General features: G+C 38.3%; 1 non-coding gene across 1 annotated transcript; it reads left to right on the forward strand.

Moving 5' to 3' along the window:
• The first annotated feature begins 15,436 nt into the window (after nucleotides 1-15,436).
• Trnat-ugu (transfer RNA threonine (anticodon UGU)) lies at nucleotides 15,437-15,517 on the forward strand. The gene has a single exon. It is a non-coding gene; the product is annotated as a tRNA-Thr (tRNA).
• The last annotated feature ends 314 nt before the right edge of the window (nucleotides 15,518-15,831 follow it).

The raw sequence follows: 15,831 nt of genomic DNA on the forward strand, positions 1-15,831 counted from the left end.
GAAAATAACTTGCAAGTCTCTAGGTGGTCAAACTAATAAAATGTTGATGTTTATACATTTCTAATATCAATTGTTTCTAGGACTTTTCTTCAACAGGAAAGAGATGGCAACTACTGTTAGTACACATGTCTGATATATTGAGTTTTTTACAATAAGATGAGTGAATTAGAGTTGACATGTATGGGATTACTCAAATGTGTTTGTAGAGACATCTGATTAATTAACAAAGTTAAAATGCTAATTATTAAATAACACTGAGTACTCTCAACTCCTTAAATTCCATGGGGTAACATACTTAAACATTATTGATGTTTTCATAGATTGGTAAATAAAAAGGGTTTACAGTTGCTTTGTGTCATTACTGAAAACAAGGTCACTAAAAGTTATGTCCTAACAAGTACAATTCTATATACAAAGGGTTCCAAAAGTTTCAACTGTGTTTCAATTAAAGTACTATAAATAACAAAATATTTAATCTTATTAAAATGGAGTATTTTATCTAAATTCAAAAATTTCAAAAGAGTTGTTTCAAAATGTGAACAAAAATGGGGTCAACAGATAGGAAAGAGAAAATAAAAGGTTCTAGATATGGAAATATATTTAGTGAAGAACAAAATCTTCCTGGGTAAGAATGTGTTTATGTGATGATACATGAGGATCTATGTAAGTACTAAGAAAGTCCATAAGTAAAGGACAAATTTCAACAAGTTTGCATGTAACTAAGTTGGTTATATGTATGTGAGACAATCAATTAGCTATTTAAGGTTTTTCCTAAAGTGAAATACTAATGTACTGATATAAACCAAAGTTTAATCTATGTGGTAAAATGACAAGGATTTCTTAGAAACACTAATTTACTCAATATTATGTCTGTTAAGTTTTATTCTTTAGAGCAATTAATCTTAAAAATTGGGGTTTATACAATTATGGTTAAACAACAACTGTTAGAGTATTGTACTACATTACAGAGCCTAAATTTTTCTTTAAAAACTAAATTTGGTTAATATAAGGGTATCAAGGTAATTGTGAAATGGTCACTCTTTGTATATTAAATGTGTTAATATTTTCCAGGTATACAAGTTTTTAAAGCAGGAAATTATCAAGCTGTTATTCTTCAAACTAAACTTGTCTATAATGGTAATTTTAAATTTATAAAGAGTAAATTTTATTGGGGATTTATTTCTATCATTTAATGTTCTATTATAGGACCTGTTATCAATAGGGTATATGTAGAATTTGTTACTTTTTACACTGAGATAAAAAATTTTAAATGTCAATTAAAAATTGACATTTCTATTTTTAATAGAAAATAAATAAATAAATAAATTGGGGTATTTCTAAAAGTTAATGAAAGCCTGAATTGTTTAACAACAAAATGTTAATATTGTGATACAAAAAACATTTTGCCACTTTGCTACAAAAAAAGAAAAGTTAAAAGTTCTCTCAGCCTTTCTTGGATTCATGTTTTAGATATAATGTTAAATTGTATTAATTGAAGTTCATATAGACTCAGGAAATAGTATTTGTAAGCTTCTTAAAATGATATTTAAGAAAGAAACAAATATCAGCATCAGAATTAGAACATTTCACTTAAGATTTGTAAATAGCCATGCCTTACTGTCAGGGTGCCCGGGACCCCTGGCCCTAGGTGTGGTAAGGCTAAGATGGCACTTGGCAGGCTGCCAGTATGGTTGGCTTTTGCACAAACAACTGACATCATTTTGAGGAAGTTCCAGGGATTGGTTGAGTTCCCTCATGGACAGTGCATAATCACTGCATGTCTGCATTTACTGCCTGTATCTGTTCATGCTCTCCCCTCATGCTCAAATGCTGATTGGTTACAGTAATGTTTATATTGGAGTGTAAGTTCCTCAAAGAGGGAGAACAAAGAAAGAACTGAGAGGAAGGGGGTGCGCGCAATAAAAAGGCTGAAAAGAACCAGGTGTCATGTCTCTCTGCGGGCGGGGAGCGCGACAGGTGGTGCCGAAACCCGGGAGCCCTAAAAATAACTCTAGAGTAAGTATAAGGTAAGTATTTAATAAAGTAAATTAAACAGTAAAAAGGCCTTAAAAGTTCGCAGAACAGCGACTAGTTAAAGAAAGTTCGCGGTGCAGCGACTAGCCATAAAGGTTCGCGGATCAGCGACTAAGGTTCACGGAACAGTGACTAGCCAAGGGGTTTTGTGTTATCTGTGTGTATGAAGTGATGGTAGATTTTCTGTGTCGTAAGTGTCTTTGTTACATCAATTGTGTGGCTTGTTTGTGTGCTTGGAGCTCTTAGTGCTGTAAGATTTAATCATAGGAACAGAACTGTCTAAGACTAAAATACAACAGCCTCTTAGGGAGTTGCTAAAAAGTCATGGAACGCCACTAAAAGCAAAAACAGCTCGAACGTTCCTTGATACCATAGAGAAGGTCTCTCCGTGGTTTTTAAATGAGGGGCTATTAAATATTCCACAGTGGAAACATAATATAGTAGCCATAGTCCCCACAAGTATTGGGAGATAATTGTTTCATGATTTTCTGCATTCAAACCTAACCTAATTTCTCAACCAGGAAAAAAAGGGTTAAAAAGTCCTGGGTGATCCTCCCTCCCCCCTGCCTGGCCTTGCCAAAGCCTGCATTGGACTGCAAACTACAGCAGTCTCAGCGGGAAGGGGGGGGTAACCTGAAGAAAAGAAAAAAAAAAAAGGTGTCCGTTTTAAACTTCTACACAAAACTAACTTATTTTCTAGGATTCTTCATTTGTTTTGTTTTTCTTTAATGCTGTATTTTTGAGCTCATAATTTTGATCCTGCATACCTAGGTTAATGATTTTTTTGATCAGTTCTATTTTTTATTCAACTGAAGTTTTTGAACATCTGTTTCATTGCAATGAACATTTACCTATAAAGTTTCAAGGCCTTTGATTTTATGTTATTTGTATGTCGTGCTGTCTAATGTCATGTTTTGTCAAAACTGAGCGCTCTTAAAATTAAAATTTAAAAATGGATCCAAATACTTTTATTCACGTGATTTAAAAGGGTTCAATTTAAATTGGGTAAACTAATGAAAGTAAAATGTCTTTAAAAATAACTCACAAGTCTCTAGGTGGTCAAGCAAATAAAATATTAATGTTAATAAAATGTCTAATATCAATTGCTTCTAGGACTTTTCTTCAGCAGGAAAGAGGCAACAGATCCTGTTCAGGACACTTGTCTGATATCTTGGTTTTTATAAAATAAATAAATTGGAGTTAACATGTATGGGATTACTCAAATGTGTTTGTAGAGATGTCTGGTTAATTTACAAAGTTAAAATGCTAATTGTTAAATAACATCAAGTACTTTTAACTCCTTAAATTACATGGGGTAACATACTTAAACATTATTGGTGTTTTCATAGGTTGGTAAATAAAAAGGGTTTACGATTACTTTGTGTCCTCACTAAACTAAAAACAAGGTTACTAAAAGTTATGTCCTAACAAGTGGAATTCTATATACAAAGGGTCCCAAAAGTTTCAACTGTGTTTCAATTAGAGTACTATAAACAACAAAATATTTAATCTTATTAAAATAGAGCAATTTATCTAAATTCAGAAATTTCATAAGAGTTGTTTCAGAATGTGAACAAAAAGGGGTCAACAAATAGGAAAGAGAAAATAAAAGGTTCTGGGTTTGAAAATATATTTAATAAAAAAAAAAAAGAAGAAAATGTTTCTGGGTAACAAAGTGCCTGTGTAATGGAATACATGAGGGTCTAAGTGCTAAGAAAGTTTGTGTGTAAGTAAAGGGCAAGTTTCAACAAGTCTATGTGTAACTAAGTTAGTTGTATGTATGTAAAACAGCTAAAGCTATTTAAGGTTTTTCCTAAGGTGAAATACTAATGTTCTGATATAAGCCAAAGTTTAATCTATATGGTAAAATGACATGGTAAAATAACAAAGTTTTCTTAAAAACACTAATTCATTCTTAACTTTGTGTCTCTTAAGTTTTATTCTTTAGAACAATTGTCTTAAAAATAGGGGTTTATACAATTATGATTAAGCAACTGTTAAAAATTGTACTATGTTATAAAGTCTAAATTTTTCTTTAAAAACTAAAATTGGTAAGAACCAATTCCTCACTAAAATTAAAACAACTCTAACCACAGATGTACCTTATAACCCACAAAAACAAGGTATTGTTGAACATACACATCTCACCCTCAAAAATACTCTTTATAAACAAAAAGGGGGAATAAAGGAGACCTTCAGGTCCCCTAAAGATAAACTTTCTCTTTGTCTCTTTGTTTGGGGTTTTTTAACTCTGGGTAATAAGGATAACCCGGTGCTTTACTGGAGCTGTGGCTCAGTTTGTGTGTTTCCACGGAATAAACTAACTTACAACCTCTTTTTAGTCTCTTAGGAGGAACAGTTCAACTATGTAACAAAACAACTGCTTCTCTCAATTGTACTTCAGATTTGTGCTATCTCTCAATGTTAAAATGCTTCTAGGTTCCTGCTGGCAGACTTAATGTGTGTTCCTACCTTCCCACCAGTCCCAGTCTCTGTTACAGATACAGAGTTACCAGTGCTACTGTCAAGACTGCAGCCGCTACATTAACAACTACTATACAGACAGCAACCACAGTGAACTGCTTAGCTGAAAACACTGCCACAACTTTACAAACTCTAAAAACTCTAAACCAACATTTAAGAACAGGCATTCTCCTGGTGAATCAAAGAGTGGACCTATTACAAGAACAAGTGGACATATTACAAGAACTTTTGGGACTGGGATGTGTTTACTCTTTAAGAGCTGTTTGTGCTACCCCCATTGTATATGATAATTCCAGCACCGCAGCTGGTTTATCTAAAAAATTGTCAGCCTATCTTACTTCTACTTGGTCATCTCAATTTGATAATCTTACCTCACGACTTAGGGCTAAAATTGTCAAAGTTAATTCTACTAGGGTACAAATTGCTTCTATGTCTGAGCTGTCTAAATGGTTTTTTTCTGCTTTCAATTTTGTAAACAGTGGGCAAGTCTTGACACTTTGGGGTTTTTACTCCTCTTTGGTATCTTTTTCCTCACCCGCCTGGTTGTACAACTACGAGCCACCCAACAAATGGACCAGATTATTTTTCATCAGGCCATGACTGCCCTAGAGGCCGGCAGTTCCCCACAAGTATGGCTCACGATGCTGGACCGGTGGTCAGAGACGGGTAAGGAAGGAGGTGACACCGTACCAACCTAAGACAGGAGCTGTAGCATGCTCTGCAGTTATCCAATGACGGGTAAGGACGGTGGTTGACCACTCCGCCTAAGACAGACACGGTCCCAAGCCTTAATTTTATAATAAAAAAGGGGGAGCTGTCGGGGTGCCCGGGACCCCTGGCCCTAGGTGTGGTAAGGCTAAGATGGTGCTTGGCAGGCTGCCAGTATGGTTGGCTTTTGCACAAACAACTGACATCATTTTGAGGAAGTTCCAGGGATTGGTTGAGTTCCCTCGTGGACAGTGCATAATCACTGCATGTCTGCATTTACTGCCTGTATCTGTTCATGCTCTCCCCTCGTGCTCAAATGCTGATTGGTTACAGTAATGTTTATATTGGAGTGTAAGTTCCTCAAAGAGGGAGAACAAAGAAAGAACTGAGAGGAAGGGGGTGCGCGCAATAAAAAGGCTGAAAAGAACCAGGTGTCGTGTCTCTCTGCGGGCGGGGAGCGCGACACCTTACCTGAGACAAGGCTCTGCCTCCTGCCTTACAGCATGTTAGAGTAACTCCAAAATAAGCCAGACTTAAACTTATTTAAAGTTAAGAGTCAAAAGACTGGTTTTTGTTACTGTGATCTCAAACAAAGGGGATATAATGTATAGTTCAGCCAAAATTCAAGATAACTATCATACAAGCTAAATATATTTTTACTCTTGCTAATTTCATTTTGTAAAGCTGTTACCTGTTAATGTTTTGCAGCAGTTGCTGCTTCAAGAACACACAACCTAGGTAACTTGTGATAATAAACCATCACCTACAGAACAGATAGTGGTAACTTCCAGTACTAATACAGACTCCAGTTAAATAAAAGGGTAAATAACTGTAAAGTTATAAAGATTGAAGTTAAAGCCCAGTACTCTTACTTTATGACTAGTGAGACTTGCTGGATGGTTAAGATCAAACTTAGAGATTGAGTATAATAGAGGCCAAGAAAAACCAATATTTGGATCTTGCCCTCAGTCAGCCTGAATCCAGGGAACAAGAGGACTTTTTTAAGGAACTTTGCAACTTTGGGTCACATGACCTCCCAATCAGGGAGATTGATAAGGTCACTAGAGGATGAAAAGCCTATCAGTGCACCTGCTGCAGAGGAGGGTCATGGAAAAAGGGAGACATCCCTGATGCTTCCAAGGGAAGCCACCTCATCAAGGAGAGCCTACCTAGCAAATGGCACTAAAGGAGCTATAATACAATATAATGCTGCTCCCCCGCCCTTCACACTGCAGTCATTTCCCTGCCTCCCAACTTCTTATCAGTCTGTGAACATCCTAGCTAGCTATTGGTTCATCAGTCAACTTGCGAGTATCCTTCTCCATTATTGGTCCCGTTAACCTGTGGAATTTGACTGCTTAAGGATAGCTCCCCACCATTTTCTCTCTCTTCTTCTCCTCACATTCATGCTTTCTCTCTCCTACTTACTTTCTTTCTCTCTCCTCCTCACTTTTCACTCTCTCTCTTGCATATGCTCTGTTTTCCTCTTATTTTCTCACCTACCCTGCAGGGAGACACTCTGTTTGCTTAATAAACCCTCTTATGTGAGTTCCTGTGTCTGGAGTAGTTTCTTAGCTTCTTACAGGAGCTAAGAAGCTACACTCAAGTTCTCCATGAGTGACCCCTGTGGGAACTCAACTGACTCCTTAACAGACAGGAACAGGTCAATTTGACCAGCTTGATCTTAGACACCTAACAAAACAGTTAAAACCAAAATATAGCCATTCTTAGGCATGTAAAAGAAACAATAGTTAAATATAACTTAAAATATACACTTGTGTTAGTCCACTAGAATAAAAACTAGAAGCTACAAATGAAAGATTCTTAGGCAAATGTGCCTGATAACTATCAAGAGAAACTGCCAGAGCCAGAAATTTTTCATCAGTTTAATGCCTACAGACCTTCCTAAGCTACACAGGTAGGCTTAATCTATGTTTGCTAGTATGATTATCTAGCCCTAAGTAACAGAAGTATAGAGATCTCTACTAAACACAGGTTATACCAATAAAGGGATATTTTACAAAAATAAGATGACATTAAGTAGCTCAACTATATTTTCTGGGGACATCAATGACATTAAGAGTTAAATGTTGTGTTTACATTTAACCTGGACAATGTTAAAGTCCCCAAATAAAGGCCTTGTCCTCTCCAGCCTTTGTTAGGCTTTTGGGAACAATTTCTCAGTTCTTCCACCTCCTAGTGGATTGCACTAAAGGAGCTATAATATAATATAAGGCTGGGATTGACTTCTGTCATCTTCAGGATATTCATTGGCATGTTCCAGATGCTGTAACATTTATTTTGTACTAATCTCATTTCAGTACTCACATATTTTTGTTTCTCTCCCATAGAAGCACCCACCCCCAGATGACTTTACAATTTGCTCTTCCCCAACCAGACTTCTACCTTGGACCCCTCAATTGACCAGATTTTTAAAAGGGAATTCCAAACTGCTTGCCCCTCATTGCCCTCCTCCAGCTCGAAGCAGCCAGAGTGGTTGTTGCCTCCTTTCCTTACAGCAGTAAGGAGTTCCTAAAGCAAAATGGGGGAATGAAGCCAGAATTGGGGACAGGCAGTTAGTGTAGAAATAGGGGATCCAGTCAAATCAAGGAAATGAAGGCCATGAAAGCCATGTGCCTCTGCAAGTTGGAGACTGCCCCTGGGAGAATGGAATGTAAGGATCTCCAGAGTTCATTGATTACCAAATTTACCTGTGCTTGTCAAGGACTGCAAGGAGCTGCTAATTAATGCCCCCTGGGCCCTTGCCTGGTTGAATCATTTTGGCCTTTCCCCTGCACCATCCACTTCTCACTTTATGCATCTCACCTGCAAAACCAGGCCTAGTCATGTAAGGAAGGAAAGAGAGATAAGGGGGGAGAGAACTGGAGAACAAGAGACCTTAACCTATAAAAGATGTAGGGTGCACTCACTTCTTGGGACTTTAGAACATTGGCCATGGCCCCCTTCTCCCTCCCAGGAGAAGTTTGTATTATTACCTTTAAATAAAACCTGCTTAATATGCTCATCTTGGTGTGCTTCTCTAGTGTTCAAACTTCAACATTAGAGGGAGCAGAATTCATCACCGGTAAACGGCGGTATCACCATGACCACTGAGGTGAAGCACAGACTTCGAGATGGGGCTCCTGTGTACCTGTGTACTTCCAGATCAGCAGGGCCCCATTCACATGCACGTTCAGTGTGCATAAGATGCCCTTCTGGGGAATCTGCACAGCACACACACACACACACACACACACACACACACCAGTTGCCACAGCAGTGATACCACTGTTTACAGGTGACAAGTCCTGCTTCCTCAGGTGTTGAAGTATAATGCCAGAGAAGCACACTGAGGCAAACATAGAGTAGAAAGAAGCTTTATTAAAGAAAAGTAAAAGCAGACTTCTCCTGGGTGGAAGAAGGGGACCCAAATGTAGAATCCATCGGGTTGAGCAAATCTTGTCCTTTTTATAGGTTTTATTCTCCCATTCTTTCTGCCTACGTGATTAGGCCCAGTTTTGCATAAAGTGAGAAGCATGGGCAGGGGAGGACCAAAGTGATTCAGTCAGTCAAGGGCCCAGAGGGCATTAATTAGCATCTCCTTGTCTGTAGTCCCCGACAAGCACAGGTAAATTTGGTAATCAATAGGCTCTGCAGGTCCTTGACATTCCATTCTCCCAGGGCAGTCTCCAACTTCCAGAAGCACATGGCTTTCATGGCCCCATTTCCTTGATCTGACCCGATCCCCTCTTTCTACACTAACTGCTTGTCCCCAATTCTGGCTTCAGCAGGTTGACAGGAATGCCTTCTCATTCATTGCCCAACAGGATCAGTGACTTCTCAGGGAAGTTGAACTGGGCCATGTCTGAGGTGTAGTCAGTCTGCTCCACTTCAATGACCTTGTAACCTGCTGCCCTTCTCTGCTGCAGACAACTAGTTAACTGATGCTACTTCACCTCCACCGGAGAAAGCTACTGTTCTGCTGAGACACTGAGGTGCTGAAACTGCTTGTCACATTTTAACACTAATATTATATCCATATTATGGATTATAAAATTGATATAATAGCTGCCTTTTGGTCTTTAATATTAATATCCATGCAGTGGCCTATAAAACTAATACAAAAATAGTATTATAACTGTGGTTCACTTTATGCTTTGAATATAGCTTTTGCTGCTCTGCCAATGCTTTTTTTTTTTTTTTTTTTTTTTTTTTTTTTTGCAGTACTGGGGATTGAACCCAAGCACTCTACTGACTGAGCTATCTCCCCAGTCTGCAACTTATTTTTTAAATGAGCATGTTTCTCTTTCTCTCTCACTGCTTCTGCCTAATCTCTCCCCCTCCCTAATCTCGGGGGGAAACAGGATTATCTTTCTTCCCCATTTTAGGCAGATTTATCTGTCCTTTAGTACACACTCACCATAGGAATGAACTCACCCAGACTTTCGGGATGGTACAAGAAGATCTCAGAAATGACTATCTCCCAAATTAACAAGTGAATTACAACTCCAGAGAGAGAACCATGGAATGTAGCCTTTGAATCACCTCTTAAAAGTGCCCTGTTCCTACTGATGGACAGAATCACAGTTTTGGGGACAGGAGTCCCGTTTCTTCTTTGCTAGCCAAGCAATAAAATTTCTTTTTCCTTTTTCTCAAAATCATGTCTTCAGTATTGGATTGGCATCAGGGGCAAGGATCGAGCTTTCAGCAATGGTATAAAGGCCATAGTGCAGGCGTTATATTAGTTTTGCATGCTATAGTATTGATTTCAAAATACTATTAAAGATTATATGGTAGCTAGTAAATTAATTTTAAATGCTATATAATGGATACATTAGCATAAAAGGTCAAAGGGCCACTATTATATTATTTCTAGATAGTATAGTATTGTTTTAGTAAGCTTTTTTGCCACTGTGTTTAAAATTCCTGACAAGAACAATTTTAGAGAATAACAATTTTAATTGGCACTCACAGTTTCCAATGTCTCAGTTCACAGAAAGTGAATTCATGGCCCTTGGCCTGAAGTGAGATAGAATATCACCACCCAACCCAAGGGTGAGGAGGAGGAAAGTGGTTTAGAACATGGACAATAGCAAGCAGAGAGAGACCAGGGACAAAATGCATTACCAAAGGAATGCCTCCATTGCTCTCCCTCTCCAGCCACAACTTACCTACCTACAATTATCATCAAGTTGACCAGTGAATTAACACACTGATTAGTTTCCAAGAGTCCATATATTCATTTTTAAAAATTTTTTTAAGTTGTAGATGGACACAATACCTTTATTGTATTCATTTTTATATGGTGTTGGGGATCAAACCCAGGACCTCACATATTCTAGGCAAAAGCTCTACCATATATTCTTAAGAGCATTACTCAAAAGTCCAAGTCCAAAGTCTCTTCTGAGGTTCAAGGCAAACTCTCAGCATGAGCCCCCATAAAAGTCAAAAGCAAGTTACATACTATCCAGTATATAATGGCACAGGGGCTTTTAAAGAAGGGGTGGTATAAAGGATAGATAGATGAGGATGGTAGGAACATGAGGTTAAAAGAATAATTATATAAAATAATCCCACTATACTGACTCCCCACATGCTTTCTTTGCAAAAAAATCAATCTGCTTCCTGAAGCCCTGCCTGGCCTGAGGAGACAGGATAGGTCACTTTCTTCCACAAACTGAGGCAGGGGATAAAGGCCTGGTAGTCAGTGTAGATAATGAATGATGGAGGTCAAGAGAGGATAATGACTGGTTATCAAACAGAGAAGACCGTGATTGCTAAAAGCCACCCTCAGTTCCCAGCACAAGGAGTTGCTCAGGATTATCCCCTGGCTCCTACCCTTTCTTGCCCTTAGGCACATATGTGGAGAAGAAAGAGGTGGGGGGTTCTGGAGTCTAAAAAAGAGCAAGACATGCCCACCCCCACAGACACCCAACTCTGGACTCCCTTCTCTTCCAGATAAGGGTTTCTTAAATAAAACTCTTTCTTTCTTAAATAAAACTGGCTTCCTATACTTGGCTCAGCATTTCTTGTGTGTTTAATCTTCAAAACTGGGAGAAGAAGAACCCATTCTTGATCTTCAAGACCAATACCAGTGGGACCAAAGCAACACTAAAACTCAGTTGGGCAAACAAGACCTATAGTTCCACATCCAGCATCTAAGGCATATGCCTCTCTCCAAAGGGCTTGTGCAGCTCTGCCCTATGGCTTTGCAACTCACAAGACTCACTCAGTTTATATCTGTTTGATTTCCACAGTTTTTCTTGGCAGACTTTCCATGGTACTGACATCTCTTAATATTGGGAGTCTCCACTACAGTTCCAGCTTCCTTCTCACTTCATATATCACCCTCCCAGGGGCTACCCACAGTGACTAACCCTGCTGCACTTTGCCTGGCCTCCCAGGTTTTCATCTGAAATCTCAGTGGAAACCTCCTAACTCCAATGTTCTGCAATCCTAAGGAAACAGCACCATGTGGTTGATACCAAGTTCTTCCACCATCTCAAGCAGTAGGCAAGACTTCTGGGACCATGGCTGTACTACCTTCTGAGTGTCTGGGCAGCTTAGCATGGTGAAACAACTTCCTAGCTCTGCTCTGTGCAAGCAGTGTGCATAAATGGTCTCTTAAAGAATTTTTACTTTTACAACCTTGAGCTGGTGATAGGGGTGGTCTTGCCATCCTAAAATGCCCTTCAGGTTATCTTTTGTATTATCTCTGGATAAAGTAATTTAGCATTTCTTTAGTGGTTGTAATGACCTTAACAACCACAACTTCCTTAGCCCCATTTTTACATTTTTCTGGGAAAACTGGAAATTGTTCAAATCTTTCTACTCTGTTTTCTGATCTGATCCACAGCAAACTTGGCTAAAGGTCACCAGCAATTTCCATGTCACCACCTGAATGCTGTGTTGCCTTTAAATTTCCTCTGCCAGATTAATTAGTCTATCACCTTTCAATTCAGTCTCATGGAATGTCTCAGGACACAGGTAAAATGGAGAAAACTTCTTAAAATAATAACAAGAATGCCCTCTAGTCTAATTTCCATAGGGTCCACTTTCCCTGAAATCTTACAAGCCCAGTCTTTGCTTTCTACAGTCCTATTAGCATTCTAGACTTCTGAGTTCCCACCAGAATCCACCATTAAGCTCCACCTGCATCTTTAAATAGTTCAAAATTCCTCCCCCAACACACCAACTCCAAAGACTTCTGAATCACATAGTCAGGGCTAGTCATAACAAAAACCCACTCTCAGTACAAATTTCTGTTTTAGTCAGTTTTTTCACCACTGTGACCAAAAGACTTGATAAGAACAATTTTAAAGGTGGAAAAACTTATTTGGTGCTCATAGTTTCAGAGGTCTCAGTTCAAAGATAGATAATTTGTTTCCTCCTCTTTTATTATTTTTTTTTAAATTTTTTCAGTTGTCAGTGTTGGATATGGAAAATGAAAAACCCCAAAATAGTGAGGCCTGAAGAAAGGGGGTGAAAAAGAAAGTCATACATTAATAGTATTGATTCTTTCCCAGTGCATTCTTTCTCAATGACAGAATAATCCCTAGAAAGGAAGTCAAAGCATTGACAGTACAATGGGACCCTGAAGGGAAAGAGATAAGCACTGAACACTGACCCAAGACTCTCCATTCTTCTTCCAGTAAAAATATTGCTCAGTAAAAACAAATATTCAAATTCTCACAAACCTGTTTCCTGAGTACCCAAACTGACCACTGATCCATTTTGCCCAGTAAAACAGACCCTAAATTCCTGAGTGCCCAAGTTGGCATGCTCATTAATTAACTCACCAGTTCCTTCCTTTCTTCAGTGGCTCATTTTCTACCAGGAAAGTGAATCAATGGCATCACCCCATTCCTGCCCACTCTGTCCCTGCATGAAAATTCATTCCTGAATAAACAGCTGATTCATGAAGTTTGCATCTGACCAGGTCTCTTTGTGCTACCAGTCAATGGACCTTTATTTTATTTATTTATATGTAGTACTGTGAATCAAACCCAGTGCCTCACACATGCTATGCAAGCACTCAACCACAGAGCTACAACCCAGCCCACCTCACTTGCTCTTGGTAGAAGGTAAAGCAGAACATCATGGCCAAAGGTGTAGAGGAGAAAAGCAGTTTGGTACATGGAAAACAAGAAGAGAGAGAGAGAGAGAGAGAGAGAGAGAGAGAGAGAGAGAGAGAGAGAGAGAGAGAGCTCCTCTCACCAGGGACAAAATGTTAATACCAAAGGAATGCCACCATTTACCCACCTCCTCCAGTTACACCCTAGAGTTACCATCCAGTTAATCCCTATCAGTGGATAATCAGGTTAAATCTTTCACGACCCAGTCATTGCACATCTAAATTTTCTCTCATTGTCTCACACATGAGTTTTTTGGAGGACAACTCATATCTAAACTATATTAGCTATGGATATCATAAGAACATGAAAGGACACAGGGCAGCTATTATATTAGCATTAGATGCTACACTATAGATATCTTATTAGTATTAAAAATCACATGGAGATACTGGATTTGTTTTAAATGTTATAGTATGTATATTTTACTTGTATTAGAGGCCATGGGGCAACTATTATATTAGTTTTAGATGTTATAAAATAGACATTTTATTCATATTAAAGGTCACAGAGCAGCTGTCATATCAATTTTAGATGCTATAATAAGGATATCAGATTAGTATTAAAGGCCACAGGCAGTCATTGTACTTGTTTTAGATGTTATTACATGCATATTGTATTAGTATTACAGACCAAAGGTCAGCTATTAGTTTTAGATTGTACATTATAGATATTCTATTACTATGAAATGCCACAGGGTAGCTATTGTATCAGGTTAGTTTTTTGTTTGTTTGGGGTACCAGGGATTGAACCCAGGGGTATTTTACCACTGAGTCACATCCCCAGTGCTTTTTATATTTTATTTGGAGACAGGGTCTCACTAAGTTGCTTAGGACCACATTAAATTACTAAGGCTGGCTTTGAACTTGTGATCCTCCTTCTTTACCCTCCTGAGTCACTGGGATTACAGGCCTGTGCCATCACGCCCAGCTATATCAGCTTTTGGTGCTATACTATGGAGATTATATTAGTACTAAAGTCCACTGGACAGATACTAGTCTTAGATGCTACAATATGAATATCCCATTAAAGAGTATGAATAGTAACATTAGAGGCCACAGGAAGCTATTATATTAGTGTTATATGCCATGTTGTAAATATTATCTTAGTATTAAAGGCCATGATGTAGACATTATATTAATATAGCAGCTGTTATATTAGTGTTTAAGGCCACTCTATGGATGCTCTATTGGTATCAGAGGCCACATGTAGACACATTGGCATCAAAGGCTACTCTGGATAATGCATTAGCATTAGAGGCTACACAAGGATGACACATTAGCATTATCTCACCACCATATCAGTATAATGATACTGCCAGATCCAGGAAGGCAGCCTCTGGTAGCTACTAGGACCCAGTACAGAGTGCTGCAATTCAGTGGTTTATGGGCAGCCCTCCTGGCATTCCTGAGAAATGGGTGATATTTGGTACTGTATCCAGATTATTCAAGGTCATGATTTTGGAAATTCAAACCAAAATGAAACCCATTATCCATGACTTTTAAAAAATGGTGATTAAATGAGTTATTGGAAACCATATTGAGTGAAATGAATTTAGACACAAATAGAAACTCCTACAAATATTAGCTTATAATGGTCCATAACTAAAATGTGAGAAAACTAAAAAAAAAAAAACTAGAGGAAAACAGAATGAAATCCATGTGATGAGGGTATATGTATGTATTCTGGTACTAGGGATTGAATGCAGAGCTTCACACATGCTGAACAAACTTTCTAACACCAAGCTACTTCCCCAGACCTTGGTGATGAGTTTTAACTTACAATACTAAAAGTCAATTGACTTAAGAAAAATTCTGATAACATGGACTTTATAAAATTAAATTTTTACCTAGTGCACTGTTGCATGCCAATAATCCCAATTACTCAAAAGGCTAAGGCAGGAAGATTGCAAATATGAGGCCTGCTTGGGAAAATTTTAAAAGATGGGATATAACTCAGTGGTAGAGCACTTCCTAGTTTGTGTGAGACCTGGGGTTCAACCCCCAGCACTACACACACAAAAAAATTAAATTTTCTACTATGTGAAAGAGATAACAAAAAGACAAGTCACTGGGGCTGGGGGGATAGCTCAGTCGGTAGAGTGCTTGCCTTGTAAGCACAAGGCCCTGGGTTCGATCCCCAGCACACCCCCCCCCCCAAAAAAAAAGACGAGTCACAGACTGGGATAAATTATTTACATACCCATTTCTGAAAGGAATTTTTTATTTGAAATATACAAAGAATTCTTAAAAATCAACAACTAAAAACCCAATTAAGATGAGTAAATATCTGAACAAACACATGACCAAAGAAAATACAAAGATGGCATATAGTTATACAAAATAATGCTTGGCATCACATATCATCAGGGAATCATAAATTAAAATAATAGGGAGGTAGCATGGCACAGCTATTAGAACTGCTGATCTTTAAGAAACAGCAGGATGTGAGACACCAGCAGTCTGAGACATTA

Source organism: Sciurus carolinensis, chromosome 5, assembly GCF_902686445.1.
Source record: "Sciurus carolinensis chromosome 5, mSciCar1.2, whole genome shotgun sequence".
Taxonomy (NCBI): Eukaryota; Metazoa; Chordata; class Mammalia; order Rodentia; family Sciuridae; genus Sciurus; species Sciurus carolinensis.